This window comes from Macrotis lagotis, chromosome 8 (genome assembly GCF_037893015.1).
Source record: "Macrotis lagotis isolate mMagLag1 chromosome 8, bilby.v1.9.chrom.fasta, whole genome shotgun sequence".
Classification (NCBI taxonomy): domain Eukaryota; kingdom Metazoa; phylum Chordata; class Mammalia; order Peramelemorphia; family Peramelidae; genus Macrotis; species Macrotis lagotis.
The window spans coordinates 91,005,883-91,021,547 of record NC_133665.1 but is presented as its reverse complement, the minus strand read 5'-3'; the positions used below and the strand labels follow the sequence as shown (position 1 = coordinate 91,021,547).

Here is a 15,665-nt window from a genome sequence, read left to right as displayed (position 1 = left end):
TAAAATAGTATTTCAGTCAAATTTAAACATGGAGAACTATGCTATACTGATCAATTTATCAATAGGATAATTTCAAAAATAATAAAATAGAAAAACTCATTGGAAAAACAAAATATCTAGAATATCAAGGATGATAAAAAGACAGTGGAAGAATAGCTCTTCCAGATTACAAGCTGTATTATAAAGCAGCAATCATCAAAACAATTTGATAATGGTTAAAAAAATGGAAATATCAATAAACAGACTATATAAGAAAGATTTAGAAATAGAGAAAATAATACTATGTATGAAAAAGTGGAAAACATAAGTTACCTAGGGAAATCTTTCATCATTTTCCAAAAGATATGAACAAAAGTTCTCAAAAGAACTAAAAATTGCTGAATATCATTAACGATAAAGGAAATTCGAATCAAAACAACTGTTAGATTTCATCTCATATCCTGAAAATTGGCAACAAACAACTTGGAACCCATCAATGCTGGAGGAAGTGTGGGCAGATAGTAACACTAATACATTGTTGTTGATCTAAAACTATTTTGGAATTGTGCAGATGAAGTGATTAATATATCTAAACCCTTTGAACCAGAGACTGAATTGCTAGTCTTAACTGAAAGGAAGCCATCTATAAGAAGAAAAGGAAAAAAAGTCTCATGTACTCCAAAATATTTATATCAATACTTTTTCAGATAATTAAGAATTGGAATCAAAGTAAATGCCCATCATTTAAGGAATGGTTAATCAAACTGAGTTACACCTATATAATAGAATACTACGATTCTCTTAGAAATGATGTGTGATTGTATACTGAGAAACATGTTAATATCTATATGAAGTGATGAAAAATTAAGTGAACAGAGTGAAGCACATTGGAAAGAACAATTACATATCAAAAATTTAAAAGTTAAGTGTAAAAAGAAATGGCTGAGATTAATGGAATTTAAATGAAGAGATATATTAAGACATGCCCAATCTACCCATCCAGCAAGGTAGGAATTCCCAGGTGTTGTATATTGCACATGTTTTCAGATTTAATTAAAATATTGATCAGATATGTTGACTTTCTTTCCTCTCTAAAAATTAATGCTTGTTTTGTAGGCTGGGGGACACAGAGAGAGGCCTAGAAGACTATGGTGATATAAGAAACTTCAGACTCTAGGACCGATTAAGTTCCCATACAGGAGGAATCAACAGATCATTTGAACCATGCTTGTGGCTCACAATGAGGAAATTTTTTTTAGCTACGCTGAACAAATACATTGACTCTAATAACTCAGACCTTTTCTAGTCTATTGCAAGCAAGTGGCCATATTGTCCCCTGCTTCTGGATAATACCCACATCCCAAAAAAAAAAAAAAACCCAGAACTAAAAAATTCTTGCATCAAACTCTTGCCTACATGTTTTTTTGGTGTTGTTGCTTGTAGCCTTATTTTTTTCCCCAAGAAAGTAAAGTCCATGCAACAATCATTTACCAAACAGCTAATATATATATATTATATATATATATATATATATATATATATATATATATATATATATATAGTAAGGGAAATGACATGTAAACCATTATGTTCAAATAAAGTATATATGGAATAAATAGGAAGTAATTATTAAGAGAGAGCTCTAGAAATCCTTCTAGCATTGAAGAAGACTATAAAAGATTTCTTGAAGAAAGTGAGATTTTAGCTAAAATTTAGGGAAGGGAAACCTGCACAATGGAATGAAGAAAGAAAGCATTCCAGTCATGTACTAGAGATCAGAGGAGAGTTCAGGAGCATTGTATTAATAGATCTAAGAATTAGCTGCATGGAATTGATAATTAAATCCCCTTGAGTTGATGAATTCATGAACAAAATAATAAAGAAGGAGAGGAGAGAGACACCCAAGTCAGGGTCATAGGGGAACTTTATAGTTAGGAGGTATGACGTGGATGAAAATATAGCAAAAGAAACAGAGAAGGAAATGTCAGACTAATTGACATGTAGGAAGGAAATCCAGGGAGGGAAGGGTTCCAAAAATTTAGAGAGGAAATACCTTGCTGTGTGGCCTTGGGCAATCCACTTACCCACATTTGCCTTGCAAAAACCTAAAAAAAAAATTTAGAGAGGAAAAAAATATCAAGGAGTAGAAATCAAAGATATCAAAGACTGGAGAGTGCCACCTAGGCTCTTCCTGTACCATTTCATATAACTTTATACTATTTCATTCAATGTTCTATTGGTTTTTATGGTTACAAACAACATCTCTATGTAGCTGACTCTCAGATCTATTTGTTCAGACTTAACCTCTCCTACCTTCTAGTATTTCATCTCTAACTTCCCACTGTATGTGACTACAAGCATTTTAAACTCAATATGTTCAAAACTGAATTCATAATCTCTTTCCCACAACCTTTGTTCTTCTTCTAAGTTCTCTATTAGTTTTTCTTTTCCAGTGAGGCACACACCTAGTATCAAATGTCACAGACTAGATTTGAACTCAGGTCCTTTCCTGATTACAGGACTGGTACTCTATTCATTGCATTGCCTAGCTGCTCCAGTTCTCTCTTACTGTTGAAGGCGTCCCTATCCTCCTATTAATCCAGTTTCTCAACTTAGACAACATTTTTAATTCCTCAATATGACACCCCCCAATATCTAATTAGTTGTCAAATCCTATCATTTCTGCCTTCAAAATATCTCTCAAACATCTTCCCCCCCCGACTGTGCCAAAGCATCAAGGTTGGCCTTTTGCATGAAGGATCAACCCAATTAAATGCATTTCCACTTTGTGCTCAAATTGATCTCCCTTTAGGGGAGATCCAGGTCCAGGATCTGAATCCAGTTCACCTACTTCCAAGTCTAGTGCTCTGTGCACTGCACCATGCTGCTTCAATCTTCAGTCTTTTTTATTTAAATGAAAATTTTTCTTTCCCTTTGCCCCCACTGACATTCTCTTCAGAGCGGGTTAGAGGATTATGATTATTATATACTGATTATAATTAATGCTTGTTAATTATAGGAAGGCTATCCAAATAAAATGATAACTCTGGTCAATTCTACCAAATGGGCAAGGCATTAGAAAATGATTAAAGAAAATAGCTTTATGTCTGTAGTTCAAAGATTATAAATCCAACAGTTAATCAAAGATTTAGGATTTAGCAGAAGATGTAGAAGAACTGATTTAGGTTCGATATAGGAAATAATTAAAATGATTAATGCTCTAAAGTAAAGGTAAAGTGAACTTTTTAAGGATATGATACATTTTTCTTCCCTGGAGATCTTGAGAGAGAGACTGGCCAGACATTATTTGAGAATATTATAGAATGGAATTTTGGTAATGTATAGGTTATAATAGATGACACTTGAGGTTTCTTTCAAGTCTTATATTGAATACTGAATTTACAAGTACTTTGAGGAATTAATGGAACAATGATAACTTTGAGGAAAATCCTCAAAGACTGTTACAGGGTTATACTCTTGGTCATATTCTACTTTATTATGTTCATTAGTGACTTGTATTAAGCTATAGAAAATATATTTAATGGTTGCAAAACTGGGAGTCTTCATCAAAAATAGACTTCAAGATTAAAATAATTTCATAAATCAAATAATATTAAATTATATGTATGCATGTATGCATATAAATATATAATATATATTTCAATATGTGAATTCTATAAATTTACTTGAGAAGTTTCAGAAAGAAGAGATATTTCTAAATAAGCTACTGAAAAAAGATGTGATTTTATTGAATACAAACTCTAGTAATGTGACTAACAGTCTTTGGGTTTATTCAATGAAATAGTGTTTTAAATAAAGGAGGTAATCTGTAATTATCTGACATAGCAATATTCTACATATAGAACTATTATGTTCAATTTTGTTTAGCATGCTAAGGAGCAATATAGCTAAAAAGTGAAGGAGCCATGAAGGGGATCATCAGGATGGCAAAAGATCTCTAGACACTGGGGCACAAAGATCATTTGATTTATTGGTTGATTAGAGGAGGAGAATAAAAGATGCTAAGAAGATTTGCTAGCAGATATGAAAATGTGGAAGATTATGCTTATTCTACAGTTAGAAGGACATATCTACAGTTTAAAAAAGCATGAAAGTTGTAGAGGCATATTCAGCCTTGAGGTTAGAAGACTATTTTCTAACAATCATATTTGCTCAAAAGTGTAATGGAATGCCCCAAGAGATAATAATTTTTCCCTCACTCAGGAGGATGTCAGATGACTATTTATTGGGGCATTACAGAAGGGATGCTTTTTCAAGAACAAATGCAATTAAATGGTTTCTGTCATCCCTTACAACTCTGAAATTCTCTTATTTTATGATCTAGAGAAATTCATATAGGCTCATCAAAAGATGGTCGGGCCCCAAAAGAAGACTTAGATGAAAGTAAGAGGGGGGAGACAAATCTCTTAAATCATAGGGAGACTGAAATATAATGTTCCTAATGGAGTTTTTTAGGTGAAATTTGAGGAATATGAAGTACTCAGATATGATGATAATAAAAACCACTAATGCATATACATATATGTGCATTATATGGATATATATATATAGCATGCATGTACATAAAATTTTATAAAATTAATTTTAAAATATCTCCCTTTCTTAGGTAGAATGAAAAAATTAATATTTGATTTATAGCTGTTGCTCCCTGCCACTGTCAACCATCCTGCAACTCATAATCACAATTTGGCCAGGTGGGAGACTCATGTTTTTTCTAATCATGATAACCTCTCACCATCAAATAGTGGAAAAAGTCAGTCTGTTTTATTCAGTGGTGTAACAATATCTCATTAGGTTAACCTTATCTGTTCATGACTCAATTAATTTTCAGTTGACTGATATGAGATATGAAAATACTAATAATACTACTAATATGTTTAGTTTATTCTATAGACATTGTCCTTAGGTTCATAATATGACATTAGCTATAGACACAGAATCTATGAAATTGTTTTTTCCTCTCTAATGAAGGACTTCATACAACCCAAAGAAACTTCAGATAAATAATAGCTGTAAAATTTACCAATGTACATGTGTGAATATGTATATGTAAATATACATATATATGTATAACATGAATTTGGAGACATAAAAAATTACACAAATGCATACATAATATATGTGTGGTTGTTTGTGTAATTACATATATAGTTTTTCATTTATATATATTTCATTGTTTATGTTCCCATGAAAATAAAGATTTAAAATGGATTGAGTTTTGATTATGAACTTTTATCTGAAAAATGATGTATGAATAAAAAAAAAACCTTCTGTGACATTTGTTTCTCAGAAGGCATATTTATTCCTTCAATATATAGTTCCTAATAGTATATTGTATGTTAAATACTGTACAGGAATTATAATAATATATTTCATTCAAAAATTTTGCCTCTTTTTTTTAAAACAGGAATTTCAAAAGCATGATGCTATTTAACAGGCAATTAAAAGTAGGTGATCTCAAATGAGGCACTCCTTGATTATTCCTTGTTACTAATCAACATCCAGTAAGCCTAGTAGAACATACATTTTAAGATCATATTTTCTTGACCAAATATCCCAAATCAGCTTCTATTTTTATCAGCATATTTTTAGTGGCATTACACTGGTCCTACAAAAGCTAGAGAAATACTTGTAATAGACTTACATTCTAGTGGAAAAACATTTTTTAATCAAAATACTCAGAAATTCAGGTCCAACAATATAATTCTAGTAACCTATCTTTTCTTCTGGAGTAGCTCCCTGTCACTCAATACAAATATTCACAATAGAATAGCACATGAATACTTCCTTTTGCAATGATTTACAACATCCTAGAGATATATGTTAACAGTGAAAAGGATTGCATGGGGAAAAATTGGCAAGATTTCAATGACATTGTAACTCCTATTCTGAATGTTTCATAATCTGTTATTTCAGCTACTCCAAAAGTAAAGCAGCAAGTGAAAATGAGTCCCAAGATGTTGGAAAAATTTCTTGAAAATGTAATGTTTTTCACCCAGCCTAAATGTAGGTTTCTGTAACATTTAATATGGTTAGCTCTGCAATTTAACAAATAATTTAATGCAACCCCTCAAGATTCATAATGGTAACAGACTAAATATATAATCTACCTAATTAACCAGGAAAATTAGGAAGAGAAGCAAATCTATGTGAATACATTAGAGACCACAAGATAATTTCTATGAGTGGGCTATAATTTCATCAGTAAGCAAATAATGGTCTTTCTATTTTCATAGACTGCCATGACTGAAAAATGATGCCATGCTCGTATTTTTCTGAAGACAAAGCTCTACAGATTTAGTTAGTCTTATTCCTGGGAAACAGACAAGTTCTTTGCTAGACTTTCTTTCAAAGCCTATCTAGTTTTGGTAGACTCCGCAAAAGGTTGGAATAATTGGTAAAATTGCCACAGGAAGCTAAAAAGCCCACTCCACTCCTCAATAAGATACCAACAGAAAATATCAGTGCATGAGACATTAATCCAATCTAACTTTTACAACATAAATATATTTATGCTCCCAGACAACTTTAAAGAAACATTAACACAAAAAGGTGGTCTCCTTGTGTGAGCTCAAATTGGCTTCAGACACTATACTAATGTTGTGTGACCCTGGGTAAGTCACTTAGCTTTACTTACCTCAGTCACCTATCTGTAAAATGATCTGGAAAGGAAATGGCAAACAAGTGTAGTGCCTTTGCCAAGAATGCTCCAAATGGAATCACACATGGTCAGGCACAACTCAACAACAAGAAGCAAAAAAAGAAATATTAAGCTTAGTATTCCTATTGTTAATAAAAGAAATTGCTTTCACAAAGGACAAAATGCATTTTGTTAATACTAATTTACTTTTGTGAAACTTACTTTGGGGGAGTTTAGAAAGCAATTTCAAACTCCCATCTCTTTTAAACCTCATTGGTTTTATTCATTCTATAGACATAGACATGAAAGACCAGAGAAAATAAAAACTTGTTTAGTGAATGACAGAATTTAAGTACAAGTATTATTTCTTTGCATTTGGTGTTCTTCCTGTAATGGAAATTTTCTTTCTTTTCCTCTCTTCTTCTCTTTCTTTCTTTTCTTTCTTTTCTTTTCTTTCTTTTTTTTCTTTCTTTCTCTTCCTTCCTTCCTTCCTTCCTTCCTTCCTTCCTTCCTTCCTTTCTTTCTTTCCAACCTCACCTTTGGGTAACAGAAGTGAGATAACTCACTCTAGTCATATATCTAGTTAGTTAGGAAGAATCTGAACTCAAGTATCCCTGACTTCAAAACCATTGCATATACAGTAAATTACCTGTCTTATAGTGAAGAATGAAAAAGAAACAAAATCAATTTAGTAAAATTAATCAACACTTCATATATATATATATTTATCTGTATGTGTGTGTGTGTGTGTGTGTGTGTGTGTGTGTGTGTGTGTGTGTGTGTGCAGAGAGAAAGGGAGACCCATCCAACAAATGACTTTCATTTTTGATATCTTTGCCAACCTGCCAAGTCAGTTCAAATGGCTTATAAATGACTATAAACCAAGTTTTTAATTTATTAATTAGCATATAATTTTAGCAATTCTGACATATTTTTTAAATATTATACTATAATGCTAATTTTTATAGAAAAAGTCTATAGGCATATTAGAAGTTAGGATAATTAAATTTTTTAAACAGAAAAATGCAAATATTTTAGATTATGTATAAAATATGTTTAGTAGAGAATAATTAATGGGGTTTCTCTGATATAACATTTTAAGGGAACCATTTCACCACTAGCCATGGAGGATATTTACTCCTGCACGGTGTTCTTTCTCAGATCCCTAGAAATAAAGAGGTCAACCTTTCCTAGAGTCTCTGATTAAAATGTTGATTTAGAATGTCTCCTGTTCACACCTTTGCCTTTTGGTGGCAAATTGGTCTCCTTGACAACTCTGGTGTAATGGGGTTAATTGAGCAGAATATAAGGCTAAACTACATGATGAAAGATGAATGTTAACTCCATGCAAATCCACCATCAGGAAATATCCTGGTCTCTTCCTTGTAGGAAGAGACAGAGAAATTCTAAATTAAGTTGCGCTGTTTTATCTTTTTCCTGGAAATGCTGACCCCCCTCAGTAGAATTCTGTTGGGGGTCTGAAACAGGTTTGTCCAATGTTCCACTGTCCTGTGGATATAATGATCGGTACTGAGTTGATTAAAATGATTTTGGCTTTAGCTGCCTTTTCAAGGATACCTGCAAATCTCAACTTCTGTTTAACTGGAGTGCATTGATTTCAAGTCACTTCTGATGTTAAAAGTATTTAAAATGTGACATACTGAGTGGCATTGCAGGTTGAAGTTAATTCCCTTGAAGTTCAGATACCCTGTGATCAAATGATACATTTTCCACTGAAATCATCTTAATATTGGAAGTTATTACCATTATTTTCTCCATTTTCAAATTAAATGCACTCTGGAATATAGCACAGGCCTACCCATTCCACTAACTGCTCCATTGCCAGCTGAGAAATTTTCAGAAAACCTTGAAAGGTATTCACCTAATTAATTATATATTAATTTTATATATCCAAGCTGCCCCTTTCTGAGGTGTTGCTTATATTTTGATAAGATACAGACTTTTCATGATCATTGGTCATAATTTTTATATTAATGTACAACATGAGCTCTGCTCACTAACTGATTTATAAAGGGAAATTAAAAGAAGATTACCAGAATCTCATCCATTCATTTAGTTATACAACACCAAATACGTGTCAATTAACTGCTATCTAAAAACCATGGTCCTTAATATCCTGACTGCAATGGAGTAGGGATGAGGAAAGCTGACAATAATAATAGTTAACAATTTCATAGTGCTTATTAATATGCCAAATATTAGATTAAATGATTTATAATTATTGTCTCATTTGATCACCATCCCACTTTTGCATATGAAGAAACTGAGACAAACAGAAGTTAACTGACCAGTATCACATAGATGTTAAGCACCAGAGGTCTAATTTGAAATCAAGTCTTCCGGACTCTAGGCTTAGCCTTCTATCCACTATGAGATTTGCTCTTAAGAATCCAATTATACAAGTAATAGATGTGGTGGGATGGGGTGTGGGGGGGAGAAATACCAATGAAAGCTACAAACAATGTCTATTAGCAATTTGAAAATACAGGGTTCATTTTCACTATGGCAGTTGGGGTTTGTGGTTGAAGGATTCTTTATGGAAGATGTGGTGACAGCTGGACTTTGAAGGGAACTAAAAATCAAACTAAGTGAATTCAATGAGAATTTATTGATTATTAAATAAGTTCAATAAGCAGTTATTGTATGCCATCTATGCTATGCTAAGCACTAGAGACAAAATGGAAACAAAAAGATCATTCCTGCCCTCATAAAGCTTATATTCCAATGAGGAAGAAATACACTTATGGAAGTTTAAAAGGTGTATGTTTAAAAGATTTGATGGAGAAAAAAGTCCAAGCAGGAGTGGAGCCTAGAGAAGAATGGAGTAAACATGACTGACCTGGGATCTTCCTTGAAATAGAGGTTAAAGAAGAATAATCAGAAAATGGAACTACAGGAGCTGAGAAAATTTCCAGGGTAAAAAAGTTGCTAAGACATGATGAACAAGGAATTCTGGGGCCTCAGGATCAGAGTCCAGACAGGAATTTCCTGATAATAAAATCCAATAAACTTCAACTTTTTTTTTTTAGTATGATTACTTCATCTCTTGCTTAGAGTACCCCACTGATTGCATTATTTGGTCTTTGTTTTACCCACACTGCTACTGTTTACCCAAAGCATGTTTCAACATGCCATAATGCAAACATACTTACAAAAGCAGTGGAGTTTTTGTTCAAGAACCTGAATTCCAAATTCCAGTTCTCTTTGCCACTAATACCATCAGCGTGACCTTTGGCAAGTCTCTTTGGGTCTCATTTTCCTCCTCTTTAACAGGAGCAGATTGAACTATAGTTCAATAACCCCACATCTCTGAATCTCACGATCACAAAACTGAGAAATCAGTAAGAGATCATCACTCTCTCTGCCCTTTCTCCACAATGTTCAACATCCATCAATTTGGGGGGCTTAATTATATTATTATATTGTGGTTCTAGTCATTATTCTCCATCACCTGTTCCTTTTGTTTCTGTCAAATATAAAAGAGGATGGGAGAAAAGATGTAGTGTGTATTAGCTAATATATATTTCCAAGGATATAAATTAAGGTATCTAAAAAATTGGGAAACTCAGAAAATAAAAGAAATAAACAGTCAAGGATTTCAAAAAGTGTAATATGGACCAATTGCCATAAGGAAGAAGAAGAAGACAGTCTAAAGAATGCAACCAGCCATGTCTTTGCCCAAAGTACAAAAATATGAATGTAGTAGGATCCAAATCTTGAGCTAAACTTCTGAGACACTATCACAATTTAAAAGGAAAGGTTTATGGTTTTGTCAGATCAAAACTGGGGACATGAAGCAATCCAAGACATGAGCATTTAAGGCAGTATTCAAATTCCAGGGAAATCATTATAGACTAGACATTTGAGCTACCTTGATCTCTAATAAAACCTAAATTATTTTAAAATATAATTGAGAAATGCTTAAAAATACGATAGAATATAGGTCATGCTAAAATGTAGAATTTTTAAGTCAGAATAAGGCCTTCAAAGATCATTATGTATGGCTTCTTGGGTTTAAGCACTTGTTTCTATTTAAGTCTGACATTACTACTCTAGATAATAGTATGTTCTGGTCAGGTGAAATATGGCAAAATGAGCAGGAAATGAAATAAAAAATGATTGATCTTATCACCAACAAAACATTTTAAAAGTTACACAAAAGGAAGTGAAGGAAGGTATAGATGAGGAAAAAAAATTTAAATCAATTACCTTGATAAATTGCTTAAGCTTTTATATGCAGTTTTTATTTAGACATTTGTGTTTTTTTTAAAGTAATACACTATAAATGGGAAAGATTCTTTAAAAATCACTGAAAATGGTTTCTTAATATTATTAGGTTAGACAGTCGATTTGAATTAGAATTAGACTCTATTTTTATGTCTGTATTTTCTAAAAACTTTGAAATCTACCTTATTAGACACTGTCCTCTTTGAGAAACACTAATGTGTTTTATTCATTGAACAGCACCACCCAAATGCCAATTTCTTCAACAACAAAAAAAGAAACCGGATTTTAAATCATACTTCCCATAATTACCAGTTGTCTGATTAAAAACAAATCATTTTTAACATCTCTGAGTCCCATTTTTCTCATCTGAAAAACTAAGATGAAAATAATTACTACAGTAAACTATCTCAGGGTTATTTTGAGTATCAAATGAGATCATGTACTTAATGTGCCTCAGAAAAAGCTTTATTTTGTGAATATCTATTTACTTCAAACAAATTTATTTGTTGTCATTCAACAACATTGAAGTTCTAGATGTATGAGACATTTCTATGGTTCAACTTCCATGGAAAATAGTCTATGTGACCCAAAGTAAGAGTTGGTTATTCTTCATTAGGATAATAAAAATAACAATAAGAACTATTACATAGCTCCTACTATATTCCAAGTATTATAAGCATTTTATAAAAATTACCTCATTTGAGATAATAAAGCCCATAACTGTGTGCCCACAACCTAAGTAAAATCAGAAAAAGTATTTATGGGGATCAGGTGGTCAGAACAAAGAAGTTATTCAGTTTAATAAACATTTATTAAACACCTGTACAACTGGTTATTCTGAGATAAAAATTAGTAGCAGGTAATAAATGAAAGAAAAAAGTCAAACTACATGCATAATTGACAAATCTCAAATCATATCAATTCAGACATAGGAGAGATTTTTTTCTTTCATTGTCTCTCTCTCCTTTTGTAAATGAAGTTACAAACCTAAGTCAGAGGTATATATATATATATATCTGAGATTGTAAAAGTAATCAGTGGCAGAATTAGAATTAGAACCCAAGTACAATGATTGCCACCATAACTTTTCACACTCCATCATATTTCTCTTACTCTATTATTTATAAAAAAAAGACTTAGAGAAAAGGATGCAAGTTTTGGAATTCTTTATAATATGATAGAAAATTTCAATATTTAGTAAAGGAAATTATTGACTAAAATTTTTCTCTATAATTTTTTATTGACAGATGCAATCATATTTGGTAACCTCCACATTTGGATGTTTAATATACTATAGTATTGGGTACATTTTCATTATGGCAAGTTTGTGTACTGTTATGTTACATTTTAATTTAATTTGCCGTGAATTACTTGACTTTTCCTCTCAGGTATATATAGTTCAATGGTCTGGAATGAAGTTTTCATTTTGTCTTATATCATATTGTAAATTTCATGAGAGACTGTGTCCGTGTTACTCTAAATAGCACATAATGAAATCTAGTGCTCCTTAGTGGTGATGATTTAAAGATCTGTTTAAGGAATTCTGCTATGGTTCATTGTTGTGGATGTAAGATGCTTTGAAATCTTCAAAGCACTCTATAAATGTTAGTTATTATAATTCTTTTTATTAATGTTATCCTTTTTCAATACATTTACAAATCACTCCCACTTCGAGAGGTCTTTTATAACATAGAACAGATAAGCAAAATTAATGAGTGACTTCATCTGAAAGTCTATGCAATATTTCTTATTTATAGTACCCTATTCCCACATTTCTATTTTTTTAAATGCATGAAAATCTATTTTCTTTCCTGCCTTGCTATCCCACTGGAAAAAGAAAAGGAAAGAAGAAAATTTCTTGGAATAAATATACATAGGAAAGCAAAATAAATCCCTCACTGACTGTAAATAAAAATATTTATATCTCCTTGTGCCCTGTAAATCTGTCACATGTGGATATACTTTATATCATCAGTCCTTTGGAATATTGAATGGTCATTTTAGGGTTCATAATCCTATAGCTTTCAAAGTGTAGTTATTATAAAAAATTATTCTCTGGGTTCTGCTCATTTCATTCTTCATCATTTTATGTCTTCAAAAGTTCATTTTAATAATCTTGATTTTATGGTATAAATTGTTCTAGTCACCATCATTTTGCATCAGTTCATATGTGTCTTTCCTTGTCTTTTTGACATAATCTATTTCTTTATTTCTTACAGCACAACAGTATTCTGTCTCATTCATATGCTGCAGCTCATGTGGCTATTCATCAATTGATGAACTTTTCCTTATTTTCCAGTTTGTTGCCACCACAAAAAGAGCTGCTACAAATATCATTGTACACAAAGGACCAATTCATCTCTTTTTAACCTCTTTTTTGGTATCATCATCATCATCATCATTCATTATCTTTTTTTTACATGATATGAATCCTTAAGACATTATTAAGAACTTTCTCACCTTAACCACAGTACTAACCGGAGCCATCTCATCCATTTAATAATATGTATTTTGTGCAGAACTGTGTGGGCCTTTGAGAAAGATAAGACAAGAAGAAATCATCCCTACCCTCAAAGCACTGACAGAATAGTGAAGAGTAGGGGGATAAGATAAATATAATGTAAGATATGGTCAATCTATTATACTTGATTTTTCACTTAAAGGAACTTGTATAGAATTATACCAGGCAGAAATGCAAAGCAAGTATCCTCTGTCTTGTGTAATTTATTTCAAAAAAGGAATGTTTTCTTGATTTAATTTGAGAAACATATGTATAGGAAATAAAGTGGTGACAAGGGAAGGACATTAGACAGCTCTCGCCCTTAAACAAAGACTTTAATGAATATCCTTTCAAATTGGGACAACAGTGGCACATTTAAATATAAACATGGAAGGTAAACAAAATGAGTTGCAGTCAGAACCTCAGATATAATGTTCTTTAGGCCTTGCAAGAAAGAAGACCACCGGAGTGGCTAGGTGACACAGTGGATGGCACACTGGCTGTGAAGTCAGGAGTACCTGAGTTCAAATCCTGCTTCAGATGCTTAATAATTACCTAGATGTGTGGTCTTGGGCAAGCCACTTAACCCCATTGCCTTGCAAAAACCTAAAAAAAAAAAGACCACCATAATTTTGTCAGAGGCTACCTTTGAGTTGCACAATTTCCTAATTTAAATATTTACCACCCCTTTTGAATTTCATGGGTAGGACATCTGGATCCTGTTTTACTCTCTGAATCAGGTTAAATGGCATGAAAAGATTATTCCCCAAGAATTTAAGGATGCCTCCACTATTCATCTCTATAAAGGTAAAGGGAATCAATTGTCCTGTGACAATCACAGGGCTTTTTCTCTTTTAGTCATTGCTGGTAAGATTCCTAACAGAGTCCTTCTCACTTAGAAGATGGTCACCTCCCTGAGAGCCAGTGAGGCTTCAGAAAGGGTTGGGGAACAATAATTATGGTGTTTGCTGCCCAACCACTCCAGGAAAAATTCCAGGAATAGAAGAGAGGTCTATATACAACATTTATAGAAATGACCAAGATATTTGATAGTTAATCATGAGGGTTTATGGAAAATTATGTCATAATGTGACTGTCTGGAGAAGTTCATCAGTATTGTACATCAACTTTATGATGGCATGTTTGCCCAGGTTCTGTATAGTGGACAATGTTCTCAAGATTTCCCAGTCACCAATGGAGTGAAACAAGGATGTGTCCTTTTCAGCACTGATACTTTTTAGCATGATATTTTTTTTTTGATTTTATATGTTTATTTGTAAAGGTCAACATATATTTAGACAACTTAAATATATGATTCCAACAGAAATAGTCCAACAAAAGCAGCAACGGTCTCTTAATGTGTTCTCACATTCAGACACTGGCTGGGATCATTTGAGTTCTTTGATTTTAAAAAAAATTACTTTATTGGTACACATCTTTCTTATCTGCAATGTAATCTACAATCTCTTGTGGACACATTAACTTTTCAGCATCTATGTCAGGAATTTCAAACCCAAATTCATCTTCCATGGCCATTATAATTTCTACTTGGTCAAAACTATCCAAGCCCAGGTCTTTCATGAAATGGGAAGATACTGAAAGCTTTTCTGGGTCAATCTTATCATATAGCTTCAAGACATAGAGGACACGGTCCTTAATGCTCTCCAGTATCAGAGGGGACATGTCACTATATTGACAGCTCAGCTGTAGGGATATTCCTGAAACCTGCATGTGCGTGGGGGCCAGGCCCTCTGCTACCGCCCACCCCCTCCACCCTGCCACCACACACGGGGCCGACCCCAGCAGCAGAAGCCAGGTGAGCACAGGCCCCGGGGGTGGGAGGGCGGCACCGAGGCCGAGGGCAGGAGGCAGACACAGGCAGAGAGGATACGGGCTGCCATGGCTACTTAGCATGATATTTTCAACCATATTATTAAACACCTTCACTGAGGGTGAACATGGCCTCAAGTTCAGATACTACATTGAAGGCAAATTTTTCAACTTGTAAAGGCTTACAAGCCATTATAAACTCAATGCAGTCTCAACTTGAGATGCACCAAAGTAGGGATTGATTCTCTGCTGCTTGTGCTAATTTTGGTTTAACAATGAACACCAAGAAAACCCAGATGCTCCATCATCCAGCACCACACCATCCATATGTGGAACCATTGATTACAGCAAATGGAGAAGTTTTGAGTACTGTGGATAAGTTCACTTTCCTTGGCAGGGTCCTTTCCAAGGAGGTACACACTGACAATGAGGTTGACACTTACATTG

General features: G+C 33.2%; 1 pseudogene; it reads right to left on the bottom strand.

Annotated features, from left to right (window-relative positions):
- Positions 1-14,686: 14,686 nt before the first annotated feature.
- On the bottom strand, positions 14,687-15,289 carry LOC141494884 (acyl carrier protein, mitochondrial pseudogene; annotated as a pseudogene).
- Between the last annotated feature and the right edge of the window lie 376 nt (positions 15,290-15,665).